Source organism: Acanthochromis polyacanthus, chromosome 21 (genome assembly GCF_021347895.1).
Source record: "Acanthochromis polyacanthus isolate Apoly-LR-REF ecotype Palm Island chromosome 21, KAUST_Apoly_ChrSc, whole genome shotgun sequence".
NCBI lineage: Eukaryota > Metazoa > Chordata > Actinopteri > Pomacentridae > Acanthochromis > Acanthochromis polyacanthus.
In genome coordinates this window covers 29,496,511-29,516,308 of record NC_067133.1, presented here as the reverse complement: position 1 = coordinate 29,516,308, position 19,798 = coordinate 29,496,511, and the positions used below count along the sequence as shown (strand labels likewise).

At 40.4% G+C, this 19,798-nt stretch overlaps 1 long non-coding RNA gene across 1 annotated transcript; it reads right to left on the bottom strand.

The window, feature by feature from the left end:
- Positions 1 to 381: 381 nt before the first annotated feature.
- LOC127531493 (uncharacterized) lies at positions 382 to 1,316 on the bottom strand. The gene is made up of 2 exons (XR_007938573.1): positions 855 to 1,316; positions 382 to 695 (listed from the first exon to the last, which is right to left on the bottom strand). It is a non-coding gene; the product is annotated as an uncharacterized LOC127531493 (long non-coding RNA).
- Between the last annotated feature and the right edge of the window lie 18,482 nt (positions 1,317 to 19,798).

The following is a 19,798-nucleotide window of genomic DNA, read 5'->3' as shown; positions in this document are numbered from 1 at the left end:
TGTTGTTAGCTTTTGATTCAATACATTTTTTTGAGATGAGGAAATCACTATTGCATGTTTCTAGTTAAATACTCTACTTTTATGATATATCACTACAGCATGCACTTTTTATATTTTCCATCAATTTCACCCAAAAGTTGAATAACTATTTGTGAGCAGTGTATGTAGACACATAATAGAAGCACATTTCAATAATATATCTGCTGCAGTAGTGCAGTTTATCTACCTAGCTTGGTGTAACAGTAAAAAAAACAACAATATATGCTACTGATGTTTCTGACTAAAATCTGCTTGAAAAGCACAACTGCTTATCTGTCAAAATGTGTGTAACAAAAGTGTGCACTGAACACTGAATAAAGTCTCTGTAGATTATAGACAAAATTTGCATCTCTCATCACAAATTTCTGTTTATTCACCCAAAGTGCATGAGTAAAATACAAAACAGGTGAAGTACTAAAAAAGATTTATTTTCTAGAAAAGCCAATAGTCAACAATGCAGTTTAATTCTGGGACAGTTGCTCCAGCACCGACACCATGCGTCCCATCAGTGCAACCAAGGTTTTCATTCATCTTCTGGATGTTCTGGAGAATGGCAGAGGTCACGTCTTGGTGTCTTCCGATCTGTTCCAAGAACCGTTCCTCTGACCTCTCCAGATACTGCAGAGGATCCACAGCAGCTTCCTGGTTCCCTTTTCCTGCATAAAAGCACCAAAAAGTACTAGTTGTCAGTAATTATTTTCTATTTTCATAAACACAGTTAACTTAAAGTAAATGTTCTATTTTGTGATTTTAGGATGGGTCAAAAGATAACATACTGATCATGTTGATGTCTGCATAGTCTAAACAGATCTTACTTGATTTGGTCTGTAGAGAGGAGGACAGCGTGGAGGAGCTGCAGGACGGAACCAGTAAGCTGCAGACTAGTGCTCCTGGTAACTGGACCTCATCATCCAAGGCCGACAACTAAATAAAATGAACAAGACATGCTGTTGATAGCATCTGTAATACAAATGATTTTATCCATTAACTGATTTATTGCTTTGCCCATACAATGTTAGAAAGTGTTACAAATAATACCTGTAATCATTTCCAACAGTGATAAATGCCTTGTTTTATTTTACAACAAAAAACACCAAAAGCATCTGTGTATAAGAAATCAGTGCATTGGATTTCCACATCTGCAAAGCTAGAAAATCACACATCAGAATTTTACCTTGAAATTATGAAAATAGCTGCAGATTACCAGTACTCTTTACTTCATTGTGTTAACTTGATCATTTGAATCAGTTTTTTAGACTTGTATTACTGATACAAAACATAATCAACACATAAATTACAATGAAAGTCGATATATATATATATATATCAAGTTTCATTATATATATATCAAGTTTCATTATATATATATCGACTTTCATTATATATATATATATCAAGTTTCATTATATATATATCGACTTTCATTATATATATATCAACTTTCATTATATATATATCAAGTTTCATTATATATATAATTTCCTAAACGGCATGCCATATATATATATACATATATATATATATATACATGTCTGTACGGTGTCCTTGAGTGCCAAGAAAGGCAGCTTTAAATAAAATGCATTATTATTATTATTATATTTTGTTCTTTTGTATGGACCTTGAGTTTGTTAAATAAAATAAATAATAATAATAATATATTAGCAGCAGATCAGAGCTCAATGAGGCTTGGATTAATATGGTAACCCTAACACTAACCCTAACCCTCAATGTGATCATTCCATTTAGGAAAAGCTAAAGTGTCACATTAACGTACAAAAGACATCTGATCCACTTCAAGTGCTGCGTGATTGCAGGTGCATCCTGAGGTGTTGATGCATTCACAGCATCACGTGTACATCTGTGTGTTGATACTTCCCATGTGTGTGTGTGTGTGTGTGTGTGTCCTCCTCAAACCGCTGCCTTCCATGAACGCCTGCTTGTTCTTTGAAATCACCAAGGCGCAGACTGCGTTTCACGCTGCTTCTATTCGAGCAGTCATCGGCTTTGAAGTCCAACACGAGGCTTTTATCTTGTTATCTTGTTATCTCATTGTATTCCCCTGTGCAATGCCATGCAGCATCCCGAGGGGTACAACAAATACCCAGGGCCCTCCCTCCCATCCACAACACGCAGCCAACAATGGTGGCAGGCGAGCAGAGAGGGGAAAAAATTTTCCATTTCCTGTTTGAACTAGAACAGAGGGGAGTTTCCAGCTGACCATATACTATAACGACGAGCCTAATTAATCAGATACATAATTCATGGGATGGAAAAGTGTGCTGTGGAAGGGAGGGGATGGGTTACAAGTCTGCACCATCAGCATTTTCCTGGAGAGGAGAACACGCTGGAGAGTGTGTTTGTGTGCAGCAAACATGGTGTGTATGTGTTTGATCAACACGCCAACAAAAACGCAATCATGGGCAAAGCATAAGTTTGAATCATGGAATGAAAGGGGTTTGGTAAAATTTGACCTTTGAGGTTAAATTAAGCATCTTTCACACAAACAGCATGCTTTAATTCTAAAATAAATCAAAGATTACTTTATTTCTGACTCTGAGAAAGTAAACATGGTGGCATCCTGTCATCGTCTGAGACAGTCAGATGAAAGTTTTGTTTTTCAAACTGTTTATTCACATCTGATAAATCTATCAAACAACGGTATTACCATTTTTAAATCTGCAGTGCAAACCTTTTTCCCTCTTCTGGCAGTGAACATATATACTTTGCCTAACTTCTCAGCTAAAAATTCCTCTAATATATAAATATAAATATATATGTGTATATATATATATTTATATATATATTCACACATATATATATATGTGTGTGAATGTGTGTGTGCGCGCGTGTGTGGAAAAGACCTCTGAGCTTGCATTGTGATAAAGGGGATCTTTTTAAACTTGAAAAAAAATGTAGGGAAAAAGAAAACATACACTGGATGATGTAATTACATTAACATCATCAACATATATGAATGACAAAAGTCTATATATATCTATAAAATTTAGCCATTTTATTCTTTCTACTGGCCAGCAGGGGGCAACTCCTCTGGGTGCAAAGAGAAGTCTGATTGTGGAGAAAACGATCCCACTTTTCACTTGATTTATTACCTCAGTAAATATTTTCCTAATGACTTCATGGTCTCAGTCGCTGGTTTTAAGTCTTCTTCAATACAGCATGATGCTCATTTTGTAAATTATAATCCCATTTCGACTCAAGAGCTTTTATTTTATTTGCTCATGCTGTAGAGGCAGCGACATGCACAGTCACAAGGCTGTGCAATAACACAAGACATGATGAAACTCGTTCCTTAAAAATAGAAACAATTCATAAATAATGAGGCGTAAAGAGACGGTGAGCCTAAAGTGCTGTGTATGCTGTGCAGTGTGCATGTTGTATTATTCGTAGGAGATGGTTCAGATGTGTGTATGTATCTTTATGTTAAACACATACTAATGTCGATCCAGTGTGCTGTAGCTTTCAGATGAGGTGCTATGATTTGATTTAGACCTGAGCTCAGAGTGAATGAGGGAAGAAGGTCCTCCTGAACCTCTCAAACGGTCCATTGCTGAGGTAGTGAGGTTCTTTCATGACCCTGTTTACCCTGATCACGCTCCCTCCAGTGTGGGTATCTTTGAGGGTGGCGAGCGCTGTGCCCACGGTTCGCTCCGCTAAGCTCAGCAGCCTCTGCAATGCTCTCTGGTCACACGTCAGGAATAATCACACCAGCACAGAGCTACAGCACAATCTATAACCAGCTGCTGGATCCTGTAGAAACTTACAGAAAACTATTCAGAACATCCACAGGAGCCCAGGGTGAGTTTTAGTGTCGATATGGGGGGGAAGTACAATCAAACATATAGTAGACCGACGCATATCTGTAGCAGTTTGGATAGAATCGTGTGTATCTGGTGTCTGATTTCAAATTCACACAAACATTGACAGCATAAATTAGCAGTCAGACAGTTTCACTCTTTCCTGCCCAGATAGCAAACTATGGGTGAATCAATGTTGAATCTATGTTGAGACCTAACGTAGAAATTATACAGAAAGCGCAAGGTTGATAAAATGTTGAGTCAACATTTGCTTACATAGATTACATGTTTGCAAACATAGATTCAACATTAATTAAACATTGAACATTTTAATTAAACCAAAATACAATGTAGATTCAATGGTATCTTTTAAACACAAACTTCAATGTTGACAAAATGTTGTTGAATCAACGTTGATCCAACCATCAGTCTTCAACCGTAACCACAATTCAACCTTCTTAACCCTAATTCAACATTGATTTAACATCTTTTGCTATGTGGGTAAAGTGTGATTTATGGTTGAAAAGCAAACGTTGACTCAACATTTTATCAACCTTGCCCTTTCTGTATAATTTCGACGTTAGGTCTCAACATAGATTCAACATTGATTCACCCATAGTTTGCTATCTGGGTGTCCATGTTTTAGACAGAGCTGACACACTTTTACATCACTTCATGGAATTCTTCTCTGAGTGCAGTCTTTCTTTAGGTGATCTTTAGGTGATTTTGTTGGGTGCTTCCTGGGTTTTTCTGCCACAGACTCCACCAAACTCCTAGGAGCTGCAATCTGCTGCATCTCCGTTCACCTCCTTAGTGTAAAATGTATCACTAGTACAACCTTTGGTTTACAGTTCTGGTATACGGCTAAATACAATGATTTACCTGGTGCTGATAGGCTGAATGAGCATTATATGAAAAGTTCTGCACTCTAACTTTAAGGTAAGATACCTAAAAACAGTTGGACTGTAAAAGCATCAAAAGCACCTTTAGTTCTGAGACACATACACGACCGTTCAAAAGTTTGGGCTCATCCAGACAATTCCATGTTTTCCATGAAACTCCCACTTTTATCCATGTGCTAACATAACTGCACAAGGGTTTTCTGATCATCAATGAGCCTTTCAACACCATTAGCTAACACAATGTAGCATTAGAACACAGGAGTGATGGTTGCTGGAAATGTTCCTCTGTACCCCTATGGAGGTATTCCATTAAACATCAGCTGTTTCCAGCTAGAATGGTCATTTACCACATTAACTATGTCTACACTGGATTTATCATTTATTTAATGTTATCTTCATTGAAAAAAATGCTTTTCCTTCAAAAACAAGGACATTTCTAAATGATCCCAAACTTTTGAACAATAGAGTATGAGTGAGATCAATGATAAGGAATGGATCGCACGATAATAAGAAGACAATGTATGAATAAAGACCAATAAGGATCCCTCATGACTGACAAAGATTAAAAAAAACAAAAGAAAAACTGCATCATGGATTCAGCCTCTAATTAGACACCTTTGGGTGCCGCTGTTTGTGATCAATAATTAGATATAGGGGACATTAATGGTCTTTTAATGATGCTGCAACTCATCAAAGGGCTGAAAAGTCGTCCTTGCTGATCACGTAGAAATTAAACGCACATTTGTCCGTTCACCTCTGTTGTCTTCGGCCTTACATTAAAGAAGAAAGCCATTTTAACGGTCGACGAAAACAGCAGTCTTCTCCAATGATGCTCTTTTCATTGTTTTGCATTAGTCAGCCGCACTTTGAGGGTAATTGTCGTCGGTTTCTCTCCCCTGCTGGCTGCCCGGGGAGACACAGAGGCAGGTCTGTTAGCTCTGTGTGCAGAGCTATTTTCATTTCACCTGGTGCACATTTCCGAGCTCGGTGCGGTGGTCGGCTGTTACGGTACAAATTAAGCAAGGTCAGCTTGAGCCGTTGCCAGGGAGACAGGGTTACACCAGAGGATGTCAGCCAATGTGCTCTTCACGGCTGTGAGGTGAAACACATTTCACCCACGTATCACATCCAGCAATTTACCCAAAAACAAAGTCTGGAACTGGAACTGCTCGGTTTATTTTTGTACCACCTTCCAGTTTCTCTTTTTCTCTGTTTGACTTCTATCTATGTCCATCAGCAATACAAGAACATTTTTGTCTGTAACAGGAAAACAGCAAATTCACAAATTTGTTTAACTCAACAGATCTCATTCAGTAGTTTACCTGGAATATTATGCAGAAAGACCAGAAACTAACCGAGTTAATCTCCTTGAGAACTGTGAGTTCTTGAGGCCGACTCTACAGCATGCACTTGTTTGTCATAATTTGATTATTAATTTAATCATTTCATTTGTTAGCACCTTTGCTCTTCATCATCTGCTTAGACACTGAGGAATGCAGTCTCAGCCTCCGATGGTCTGACCCTAAAGCGTCATCAAAGTAAAAAACACCCTGAAGAAGTCCTCCTGAACTTGCATTCACAGATGACATCATCCTCCTGGAAAACACTCTCAGTGGAGCAGAAGACCTTCTGAATCAGGTAGAGCGAGAAACAAGACAGACTGGACTCTTTCTGAATGCTGGGAAGACAAAGTTCATGCACCCCAACCCAACATCTGAGGAGAAATTGCAAAAAAGTTAATGACTTCCTCCATCTTGGAGGCTACACCAACACAGCACATGATATAGAAACAAACCTGGTAAAGCTTGGGGAGCATTAAACTCTGTTAAAACTATGGGAATCTCCAATTAAAACGGCACCAAAATGAGAGTGTTCAAGGCATCAGTGGAATCCATCTCTCTTTATGGATCCAACTCCTGGTCACTAATGAAGACACTCCTAGAAAGAGCTGATGGGACTCCTACTAGAATGTTAGGGATGTACAGGATATCTCCTGGAAATCACATCGCTATACGGCTCACATCCACGCTGGTCAGCCATCATTAGACAACGTAGACCAGCCCTGGATGGACATGTGGAGACACAACGAAGCAGCTGGCCGTTGTCATGGAAACCTGACACTATCAGAAGGCTGGAAGGTGCTGGAAGAAGACACAGGTCTGGAAGGCAAAGATTGTGTTTTAACTGTGGAATTTTGTAACTTTGCTGCTGCCTATCTTGGTCTGGATTACCTTGAAAAAGAGCTTCTTAATGTCAGTGGGATTTCTCCTGGTTAAATAAAGGTTAATAAATAAATTACCCCTGAACCACGTCTGAAACTATTTTTGCACCCCGTGCTAGTTTCTCTTTTCTTCTATCTATATTTATCAGTAATATATGAAAATGTTCTTTTTTGGCCGTGTTTGGCAGGAAAACGATGAATTTATTTAACTCGTTTGCTCGTTATTTTCTCCAGACATTCTCTGGTCATTTTGTCAGCTTTCTAAATAAAATACTGCATTGTCATTCTGCAGAAATCCTTCCTCCTCCTATTTCTTCTTGTACCCCATGTCGCTCTCTCTGTCCAACTATTCCTTCTTGAGCTTTCAGAGGAGGAGACAGCACAGTGGGGCAGGCTTGTCCTCCCTCCATCAACCCACAGAAGGACTTTGATGCTCAGGTGGGAGGACAGAATACTCTCCCTGGCTGCCACCCCGGCTCCTGGCTCTGAAGGGCTCATCCAGGGCCAGAACTGCAAACGCTGCAGGAAAAAAGAGGGAATTGAAAAAGAGAGAACACGAAGGAAGAGATAGTCAGAAAGAAAGACAAAAAGAAAGCTGCCGGGCTGTTACTTGTCGATTCGGAGCCCATTCCTGTGGTGGAGCCATCTGCTGAGGGAGGAGAGGTGCAAACACGAGGCATCATCCACCCTCACTGCATCACTGTGACTGGAAATGTAGATTTTACAGGTAAAATCACCGAGGACCCAAATGAAGCGAGACAATTTAAACAAATGGGAAGACAGAAGTCTCTACACAACAGTGCAATTTTAGCCGTGTAAAAGTGATGATGCTCCACATTAGAGACCGTCTCAGAGAAGAGATGACTCAAATCTGCAGAGCTGCTGAGGCTTCGTTAGTGGTGATGTTTGACTGCATTAAACTGGCAGATGTGTTTTCTTCCTGTATGGGGGGAGGGCACTGATCACAAGTACTATAGATGCTGCAGTTTTTCCTGCTTCAACATGCAGAGTTAAACCTTAAAGAGAGAAGATCCTCATAGACACAGCAGCTGCAGCATGTATGTACCTGTGCATGTGTGTGGTCTTACTTCTATGGCTTAAAGCAGCAGTCCACATGTGCTTAAGCTTCTACGCAAGGTTATTACCGCCCGGCAAACATCATTTTCCAGAAGGTATTGTTTTGAGCTGCATGGTCTTGGTTGGTTGGTTGGTTGCTTGTTTGTCTGTAACAATTTGGTTTCTGTGTGATAACTCGATAAAATATTGATGTATCCTCACCATATTTGGTACACAGGTGTACCATAATAAGACACAGGTCAAGTTCGTATTTGGTGACCTTGAGCTAATTTTCAAGGTCACAGGGGTCATCTTTGTCACCGGGTGGTTCAAGTTTGTAAAACTTCTTGTTTTAAATTTTTTTAATTTCTTTTTTCTGTGCATGACATTTACCGGGGCTGCACAGTGGCTTGGTGATTCGCACTTTCGTCTTGCAGCTAGAAGACCTAATTTGCGCTTAACTGCTTTGTATTCTAATCAAATGAAATCAGGGTTGTACCACTAAAGACGACATGTACATGTCAATGTGTCTGTATAATCTCAAGTCTCCGGCTACATTATTTCTCAATTTACGGCTCTTCAAACATTGATTCATGCATTGGCGCGAAGGAAATGACAAAAATCAACGTGATGATGATTTTTAACTTAAAAACTAATCATAGCTATGACCCAGGATCTAACACATGGTCAAATCAGTCATATTCAATTAAAGTGAAGATGGTTGGGCGTCTTTGCTCTCTGTGAATTGAGGTTGAATGACCTGTTATAGTTCACACTGGAGCTGTTGGATGTTTATTTATGGTTTCCATTGTGTCTTGGCTCAGTTTAGGTAATATTAGAAGAGTTAAATCTTTGGTACAAGCAGTTAAAACACTTGAAAAAGCAACATATTCTACTATTTCTTCCTGTTAGGGAAATGCTAAGCTGCTTCTCTCGCTTTGAATAAAACCTACACTTTTTATATTGCCGTCACATTTTCAGTTTTTATCTATGTGCTGAAGGCTGCACAGTGGTTCAGTGGATCAGGGGTTAGCACTGTCGTCCTGCAGCTAGAAGATCCACAGTTCACGTCCCGGTCTTCCTGGGATCTTTCTGCATGGAGTCTTCATGTTCTCCGGCTTCCTCCCACAGTCCAAAAACATGCTGAAGTTTATTGGTGATTCTAAAATGTCTGCAGGTGTGAATGTGAGTGTGATTGTTTGTCTGTATGTGTAGCCCTGTGACAGACTGTTACCTGTCCAGGTGAACCTTCGCCCTAAATCAGCTGGGACAGACTCCAGACCCCCACAACCCTAATGAGGGTTAAGTGGTGTAGATAATGGATGGATGGATGACATTCACCATCCTCACACCAGCAGTCGTTGCGCCAAAGTGTAGTACATGTATGTGTGAAGCCAAATCCAAATCAAATCAAATGCCTTTATTGTCATTGCCTATACACATAAAGAAGTATTTATTTATTTAAAAGGGACAGCTCAAACAGAAATGCTGACTATTTATGGAGTAGATTTGTATCTGTAGTTCCTTGGCAAGCAAAAACACCATATTTAATTTAAATAATTATGCGGAAAGTGAACATATGATAACACCACAACACATCACAAACTCATGAGGACCAGAACATTAGAATATCTTTTTATGTTATTATTTTTTGCATCATATTTTGATGTTAACCTGAAACAGAGTGAATAAACACGCTCTTAACGTGTCATTGACAAGTTAGCCTGCTCTCAGTAGATCATCCAAAGTCTTGGATTTGCCGCAGTCTGCTTCCACAATTAACTGAAGACAGATTCAGACTCGACTGAACAAGACAGTGAAATATTATCCAAGTAGAAATGATAAACTATGCATGAATAACTGGGAATAAATGAAGCTGTGTGAGCCAAATATATTAAAGGTTGCTGCAGCTGATAGACTGAACTAAAGGCTGACAACAAATGCTGTTGGACACCCGCTATCACTGTCGAACTCTGCAACAGATTAGTGTTGCTGCAGCTGCACAAGGAGCATGAATAGCGTTAGCTCAGCACAAATGACAGATGCCTTGAGGGGGAAATTATACTCCCCCATCAGAACATGACTGACAGCTGACATAAGCTGTGAGCGTGTGTTGGAGTTTCGATTATTAATCAGACAGCTCGCCAACGGCCCTGATGAATGGCCTCCTCTGCTGCATAATGCTCGTTTCCCTCTCGACCTTCACTGAGAAGGCGTCTCTGTGAAGGAGTAAAAGTAGAGAAAGGAGAGGACCATCTATCTCCATTATCCTTCTTCACACAGGTTATTCAGCATCACATCACTCCCCACTGTCTCTCCCCTTGTTTTCCAGCTCTTCTTCATTTCCCCTGTCTTTTCAGCTCACTGTCTTCCTGTTGTTTCTTCTTCCTCTAGCTACAACTCTCACCCATGGGAAACACTGCTTTGCTAACGACATGTACAGACGGCACGTTGCACAGAGAGTGGGATGTTAATGTTGCCTGAGTGTGACACTGTTTGAAAGGAGTTACTATTCTCAAGGCTGCTCCTGTGTGAACGTGCACGCAATAATAGGCAAGAAAAACTGGATCTGCACTGCTGTGGAGCCACATTCTGCAGTTTACCATTCAAAGAAATAAAATAGGTATCTGCTGCCCCCTGCTGGTCAGCGCTGCCAAATCCCATCACTGCAGTTTACTAACCCTCCTGTTAGGTTCGTTTCTGAGGAACAACAACAACAACAACAACAATAACTTTATTTATATAGCACCCTTAAGAACAGCGTTCACAAGGCCATCAAGCAAGATATAGGAGACGAGACAGAGCAGTCAAATGAAATAAACAGCAAAAGTGATAAGTTAAAGGAATAATTAGCTTAGATTAGCACTCATATCACACATCAGTTTAAAAATTAAAGAATAAGACTGAGGGTTAAAGTTAGAAATTAGAGAATTAAAGAATTAGAGATGACATCACACCAAAGAACCTGGCAGCTAAAAGTCAAATAAAACTAGAAAGAACATCTAAATGAACAGAATATACAGAATAAAACACTGAAACTAAATAAAGCTAAAAGTAAACCTCATATAAAAGTGAGCTTTCAGAAGAGATTTAAAAGAACTCCGCAAGTCTTATCTCCTCAGGCAGGTCATTCCAAAGTGGAGGTCCTGATGGAGAACGCTCGGTCACCTTTAGATTTAAACCTCGACTTTGGTACGACCAGAAGGATCCACTTGAGGCTCATACGGGGTCAACACATCATAAATGGAGCTTGGGGCGAGACCCCGACGAGCTTTAAAAGTGACCAGTAAACCTTAAAATCAGTTCTAGAACGAACAGAGGGCTGGTGGAGGAGGACAGGAGGGATGTGATGCCATCTGTTAAAACTGGTAAGAAGATGTTCAATTATCCAAACATGGCAGAAACCAAAAAATCCCAATAAACACAGTTTACATCTCATTATTAACTCCATGATCAACCATTTCAATCAGTATTTAGTGCAGTGATGCTCTTTAGCTCTCACAGATCAAGGGTTCAAAGAGGACATTCACTCGTTTTTCATTTTAAAAATGCAACTATTTAATGTATACTGGAAAGACCTGCATTTAAAGTACAATAGTTTTACATGACATTGATTTCTTTTTTAATTAATTTGACATTTGGATTTTTTTTTTTTTTTTGCTCAGGATGGGTTTGAACATATGTGAAATGAACCACCGTGATTACTCAGCTTCAGTGGAGAAATGTGACGACTGGCATCTGTCTGTCTGTCTGTGTCTGTCTGTCTGTCTGTCTGTCTGTCTGTGTCTGTCTGTCTGTCTGTCTGTCTGTCTGTCTGTCTGTGTCTGTCTGTCTGTCTGTCTGTCTGTCTGTCTGTCTGTCTGTCTGTTCTGTCTGTGTCTGTCTGTCTGTCTGTCTGTCTGTCTGTCTGTCTGTCTGTCTGTCTGTCTGTCTGTCTGTCTGTCTGTCTGTCTGTCTGTCCTGTCTGTCTGTCTGTCTGTCTGTGTCTGTCTGTCTGTCTGTCTGTCTGTGTCTGTCTGTGTCTGTCTGTCTGTCTGTGTCTGTCTGTCTGTCTGTCTGTCTGTGTCTGTCTGTCTGTGTCTGTCTGTGTCTGTCTGTCTGTCTGTCTGTGTCTGTCTGTCTGTCTGTCTGTGTCTGTCTGTCTGTCTGTCTGTGTCTGTCTGTGTCTGTCTGTCTGTCTGTCTGTGTCTGTCTGTCTGTCTGTCTGTCTGTGTCTGTCTGTCTGGTCTGTCTGTCTGTCTGTCTGTCTGTCTGTGTCTGTCTGTCTGTCTGTCTGTCTGTCTGTCTGTCTGTCTGTCTGTCTGTCTGTCTGTTGTCTGTGTCTGTCTGTCTGTCTGTCTGTCTGTCTGTGTCTGTCTGTCTGTCTGTCTGTCTGTGTCTGTCTGTCTGTCTGTGTCTGTCTGTCTGTCTGTCTGTGTCTGTCTGTCTGTCTGTCTGTCTGTCTGTCTGTCTGTGTCTGTCTGTCTGTCTGTGTCTGTCTGTGTCTGTCTGTCTGTGTCTGTCTGTCTGTGTCTGTCTGTCTGTCTGTGTCTGTCTGTGTCTGTCTGTCTGTGTCTGTCTGTCTGTCTGTGTCTGTCTGTCTGTGTCTGTCTGTCTGTCTGTCTGTGTCTGTCTGTCTGTGTCTGTCTGTCTGTCTGTGTCTGTCTGTCTGTCTGTCTGTCTGTGTCTGTCTGTCTGTCTGTGTCTGTCTGTCTGTCTGTCTGTGTCTGTCTGTGTCTGTCTGTCTGTCTGTCTGTCTGTCTGTGTCTGTCTGTCTGTGTCTGTCTGTCTGTCTTGTGTCTGTCTGTCTGTCTGTCTGTCTGTCTGTGTCTGTCTGTTCTGTCTGTCTGTCTGTCTGTCTGTCTGTCTGTCTGTCTGTCTGTCTGTCTGTCAGCAGCATCACTCAAAAACGGACCACTAGATTTGGAAGAAATTTTCAGTAAAGGTCAGAAATGACACGAGGACCAAGTGATTAGATTTTGGCAGTGATGCAGCTTATATTTGTTGGAAATTTCTGTATCGTTGCCAGATAGAGGCACGGCGTCACTGTAACCATGACAACCAGTGAACACTACATCAGCTGATTGTGATTCTACTACAAATCCACCTCTGAGGACTTATCCATCAGAAATGATCCAAGGAACAGCTGATTAAACTGTGGGGGTGTTTCTGAGTCCCATCAGTTCCCGCCACCCGCTACATATTTTGGTCATGTGATTCGGTATCCCCAAACGAAGGAGTTCAAGTATCTCGGGATCTTGTTCATGAGGGATGGGAAATTGAGCGAGAGATGGACAGGAGGATTGGTTCAGCATCAGCAGAACAGTTGTGGTGAAGAGGGAGCTGAGCCACAAGGCGAAGCTCTCAACTCTCAGCTATGTTTATGAGCTCTGGGTAGTGACCGAAAGAACAAGATGGCGGATACAGGCAGCCGAAATGAGCTTCCTCCATAGGGTGTCTGGGCTCAGCCTTAGAGAATAAGTGAGGAGCTCAGAGCTCAGAGGAGAGCCGCTGCTCCTTCGTGTTGAAAGGAGCCAGTGGAGGTGGTTTGGACATCTGATTCTGATTCTCCGGTGAGGCTTCCTTTGGAGGTATTCCAAACACGTCCGCCTGGGAGGAGACCCTGGGGCAGACCCAGAACCCTCTGGAGGGATTTTGTATCTCGTCTGGCTTGAGAATGCCTCAGGATCCTCCAGGAAGAGCTGGAAATCGGTGCTGGGGGGAGTGATGTCTGAAACGACCTGCTTCATCTGCTGCCTCCGTGACTGGCCCCGGATAAGCAGAAGACAAAGGATGGATGGATGGATGGATGGATGGATGGATGGATGGATGGATGGATTCGGTAGCCGTACATAATGTACACATGCAGAACACACGCCTGTGCTCAGCACAGGGTCATGTTGTTTGTGGGTACATCTATATTAAATGGACACATTCTGTGTTGCTGTGATTTCTGATCATCAATAACTAATAAACAAATGCTACATTTCTGACATACGTGGGAATAAGCAGCCTTGGAGGAGGACTGCTCTGTCTGATTGCTTTTCTTGTTATACTATATGTTGTTTATGCTGATTAAGCCGGTTTCATACCAAAAAACAATTAGATCAGTTTTTCTTTTTAGATCTTTTTTTACTTTAAATTGGGTCAATTAGAGCCACAACATAACAGGAGGGTTCATCTATAAAGCAAGTTTCAGAGTTACAGCTCGACATTTCGTTTGCGTCATGAATCCAGCTCTTAACGGGGCACATCTGCTGCTTCCTGGGGAGAATTTATTTCCCCAACCGGGTTTGGCTCCTGTGACTTCCAATCCATGGGGTCGTTGTTCCATATTTCAGCCTCATCCCAGAAGTTAACAGACCGTCTGAAGCCCACCTGCTTCACTGCTGCTCTGGGACAGGAAGGAGGATCCAGGGCCAGGAGACTCGGTCACATGGAGGAGGAGCTTCAGGTCACATCTGGGCCGTTTCACCTCCACTATCAGGCCTGGTTCTGTGGAGCTGGTGGACAATGTGCTTGTGGTGCACAGACTCATACTGGGACTGTGTGTAACTGGCGTTTCCATTTCACACCTTCTCAGCAGAGAAAGCTGTGCTCTTATCACACATATATAACCTGGAATCACACTCTTTTCCAGGACCTTTGGACGTAGTTGAGTAATGAGGACGGTCAGGACTCTCTCTCCCGTTAATACTGTCAACTGGTCACGTCCAGACGACTAAACAGTCCTTCTGACAGTATCTGCCTTCAACCGACCCGTTCTCTTTTAGAATAGAATAGAATAGAATGACTTTATTCATCCCAAAGGGGCATTCAGTAGGGTCAGTAGGTCATTTAGGGTCCATTTTTCTTATGAAGTATACTCCTCACCTGTTGCTGCTCCAAACTCTGTATGATGTTGTTGTTTTTTGTCATTTGTTCTCATTTTGTCATTTTGTTTTGCTTTATTTATTGTTTTGTTTCTCGTTTTTGTCATTTTGTGGTGTTCTTTTTGTCTTGCTTGTGTTGTCTATTTTTTGTTGTATTGTTTCTCGCTTTTGTCATTTTTTGTCTTGTTTTTGTCATTTGTCTGTCATTTTGTCGCTTTGTAACTTTTTTGTCTCTTTTTTGTTTTGTTTCCCTCGTCTCATCTTTCTCATATTGTCTTGTTTTTTATATTTTGTTGTCTTATTTTTTTCACTGTATCTCATTTTTCTAATGTTGTGTCTTGTTTTTTGTCTAATTTTTGTCATTTTGTGCTTCCTTTATTAATCGGTTATTTGCATTCCTCACTTGTTGCTGCTCCAAACTCTGTATGATTGTTTAAATATGCAGCTTTAGCTTTAAAATTGGTTTAGTTGTTAGACCATTAACAAACCCTGATATCTTTAATGCTTAAGATTATTATTTCATTTCAGGTTGATCTTGACCTTTTGTATCGCTAAATAGAAAAACAGCAGTTTAAATGTGACCGTTTTTACCGGGTGGATTACAGTTTTTTGTGTGCATAATCAGGGAACAGATGACATAACCTGGTTGCTGTGGTTGATCGTACGAGCCGTTACAGTCTCCTGCTACGTTCTCCACACAAACCTGCTTTGGAAAGGTCAGTTTAGCAGTAAAACAACAAGCCTGACGTACGAGCATGTCAGGGACACATAATATACGGATGGGAAACAGGGAAAGATATGTCAGGGTAGAGACTGCGATTTGGTAGAGTTGGAGTCTCTACCAGTAGAGTTTGCGATTGTAATCTCTACCAGTAGAAACTCCAATCCTACCAGTAGAGATGGATCTTTAAATCTGACCCCTGCCCTGACCCCTGATCCTAACCTTAAAAGTTTAACCTTAGCCCTGACAAATCTCTACTGGTACGATTGGAGTTTCTACTGGTAGAGACTCCAATCGCAATCTCTACTGGTAGAAACTCCAACTCTACCAAATTGCAGTCTCTACCCTGACAGATATTTGCATGAGTTCAGAGTGTGTTTGTGTTCTTGTGCTTCAGTGAAGTGGGATACACTTCAAGCTCATAATACAAGCATAATACAAGCTCATAATTCTAAATGAAACAATGAAGAAGCCCATATGACAAACTAAGTAACAGTCACTGAGGTGTAGCTGAGTATTATTCAGTCTTATTGATTAGATTTTCTTCACATCCTGATTGAAAATGAAGCTCTTGCCATCACTGATCAATGAAACACTTCAGTGATTGTATTGTGCGAGGCAGGTGGCTTTCATCCAGGTCCATCTGACCGTTTGCAGCCGCCATCTGAACACCTGTACAGTCTGTTCTGTTTAAGTAGCTTCTCATTATAATGTGCGTTTGCAGAGTTCTGACTGAACAGAAGATGCGAAGGTGGGACTTTGAGATCTTCTTGAAAGTTTGGGACTTTTGTGCTGTGAAAACGGAGCAGGAACACGCTGTACATGAGCAGCGGCAAACGGTTTGAACGACAAACAGAACGAGTTAAATGAGGCAGTTTTAAAAAGGAGTTTTACTGAGAGTCACTCCACTGATTACAGGCAGTTTTCTTCATGTTTTTCTGTAAAAAACAAAGCAGATTTTACGGACCAAAGCTGGTAACTCTGATTCTAGGGATTGTATAGGATAGGCAAAATAAGCTTTGGCTTCTGCCTATTCCTCTCTCGGTTACAGAACGTGTAAAAATTATTGTATATACATGTATATACTTTTATGGAGTTTTTTTGTTTGTTTCTTGTCTTCTCTTTGTCATCTTTTTTGTGAGTAGGGGAGGAGGAAAGAGCAAGAGAAGAAAAGGCGGGAAAGGAAAAAAATTTGCTTACTGTAATTTTTGCAACCGAAATAAACCATTCATTCATTCATTCAAAATGTGCTTCAGCAGAAAAGCCCCAAATCTGTTAATTGATAATGTGAGAATTACAGAATATCTGCTGTCTCTAGGACCACAACCATCCATTCTTTGTGCTCCTCAGTCTCTTTTTTAAAACATTAACTTGGTTTTGCTTCAGTAGAACAAAAGCCTATGTTCTTGTAGACCAGGGGTGTCCAACATGTGGCCCACAGGCCAAAAGTGGTCCTCCAGAGGGTCCAATCCGGCCCTCAAAGTGTAAAAATTACAGAGAAGACATTAACAGCAGATTGTAAATTAGTAAAACTATAAATTTAAAATCATTTCTATACCATGACAAGTTGTTTTGATTATGAAGTAAAATACTAGATTGTTCATTGTTCTTTCGACTCCTTTTTGTAATATTTTGTCGACTTTTCCATCAGTCTCGTCTGTCATTTTGTTTGTCTCACTTGTGTTGTTTTGTCTCATTTTTGTCGCTTTGTAACTTTTGTCTAATTTTTTTGTTTCTCGTCTCATTTTTGCCTGTTTTTTTAAATATTTTGTCTTTCCGTCTGTTGTCACTTTGACCATGAAGTAAAACCCTCCATGATTCAGTTCCAGATAGCTGTGACTAAATGTGTTCCTTTGTAGACACTCTAATGTGGAAATGATGGACTAACGCTGAATGTTGTTAAAACTGAATTTATTTTCTTAATAAATTTCAGGCTCTTCATAATATTTTGCAAAAAGATAATTCCCTAAATGTGAATATTTTGCACTAAAAGAAGGGAAGCATTAGGAGTTGATGTTATTTATGGGTTATTATGCTGTGGTTTTACTGGTCCAGATCACTGGAGATCAAACTGGGCTGAATGTGGTCCTGGACTAAGAGGAGTTGGACATTTCTGCTGTAGTTAACAGGGATGTGATTTGAGGAAAGTGAAATTATCTGAAAAATTCAGCCGGGGGTCTGGGGGTCAGCGGGTCCAGGGCAGCGCCTGGTGGGGGGACAAGGGGGCGAAGCCCCCCGAAGCTCCTGGGTTTTAGTGTTATTTAAGTGTCAAAAGTGGACGAAAATAGCAAGTAAACATAAAAGAAACAAGTCATTATATTCATCATATACACATGTATTCAAGTCAATATGTAATATGATAAACTAACAAGGAGCAGAAATTCAAAATCTATGAAGAGATACCATTCATCATGACAAAAAAAAAAAGATTTAAGAACTTACTGAGTACATTGTTGGCTCTAGCCATATATACATAAACAAAATACTGACTAATGAACACATTTCTATATAAAATAATATATATAATCATTTTCTGATATACCTTTTTTAATATACAAGTATGAATTATATTGATAGTCTACATATGATTTATATAATTTTTTCTGATATATTGATTATATTAATACTCCATCTATGATTTATACACACGTGGACAAAATTGTTGGTACCCCTCAGTTAAAGAAGGAAAAACCCACAATTCTCACTGAAATCACTTGAAACTCACAAAAGTAACAATAAATAAAAATTTATTGAAAATTAAATAATCAAAATCAGCCATCACTTTTGAATTGTTGATTAACATAATTATTTAAAAAAACAAACTAATGAAACAGGGCTGGACAAAAATGATGGTACCCATAACTTAATATTTTGTTGCACAACCTTTTGAGGCAATCACTGCAATTAAACGATTTCTGTATTGTCAATGAGCGTTCTGCAGCTGTCAACAGGTATTTTGGCCCACTCCTCATGAGCAAACGGCTCCAGTTGTCTCAGGTTTGATGGGTGTCTTCTCCAAATGGCATGTTTCAGCTCCTTCCACATATGTTCAATGGGATTCAGATCTGGGCTCATAGAAGGCCACTTTAGAATAGTCCAACGCTTTTCTCTCAGCCATTCTTGGGTGTTTTTGGCTGTGTGTTTTGGATCGTTGTCCTGTTGGAAGACCCATGACCTGTGACTGAGGACCAAGCTTTCTGACACTAGGCAGCACATTTCTCTCCAGAATGCCTTGATAGTCTTCAGATTTCATCGTACCTTGCACACTTTCAAGACACCCTGTGCCAGATGCAGCAAAGCAGCCCCAAAACATTACTGAGCCTCCTCCATGTTTCACCGTAGGGACAGTGTTCTTTTCTTCGTATGCTTGGTTTTTGAGTCTATGAACATAGAGTTGATGTGCCTTACCAAAAAAGCTCCAGTTTGGTCTCATCTGTCCAAAGGACATTCTCCCAGAAGCTTTGTGGCTTGTCAACATGCATTTTTGCAAATTCCAGTCTCACTTTTTTATGAGTTTTTTTCAGCAGTGGTGTCCTCCTTGGTCGTCTCCCATGAAGTCCACTTTGGCTCAAACAACGACGAATGGTGCGATCTGACACTGATGTACCTTGGCCTTGGAGTTCACCTTTAATTTCTTTGGAGGTTGCTCTGGGCTCTTGGATACAATTCCAACGATCCGTCTCTTCAATTTGTCATCAATTTTCCTCTTGCGGCCACGTCCAGGGAGGTTGGCTACTGTCCCGTGGGTCTTGAACTTCTGAATAATATGAGCCACTGTTGTCACAGGAACTTCAAGCTGTTTAGAGATGGTCTTATAGCCTTTACCTTTAAGATGTTTGTCTATAATTTTTTTTCGGATGTCCTGGGGACAATTCTCTCCTTCGCTTTCTGTTGTCCATGTTCAGTGTGGTACACACCTTTTTACCAAACAGCAGGGTGACTACTTGTCTCCCTTTAAATAGGCAGACTGACTGATTATGAGTTTGGAAACACCTGTGATGTCAATTAAATGACACACCTGAGTTAATCATGTCACTCTGGTCAAATAGTTTTCAATCTTTTATAGAGGTACCATCATTTTTGTCCAGGCCTGTTTCATTAGTTTGTTTTTTTAATAATTATGTTAATCAACAATTCAAAAGTAATGGCTGTTTTGATTATTTAATTTCAATAAATTTTTATTTATTGTTACT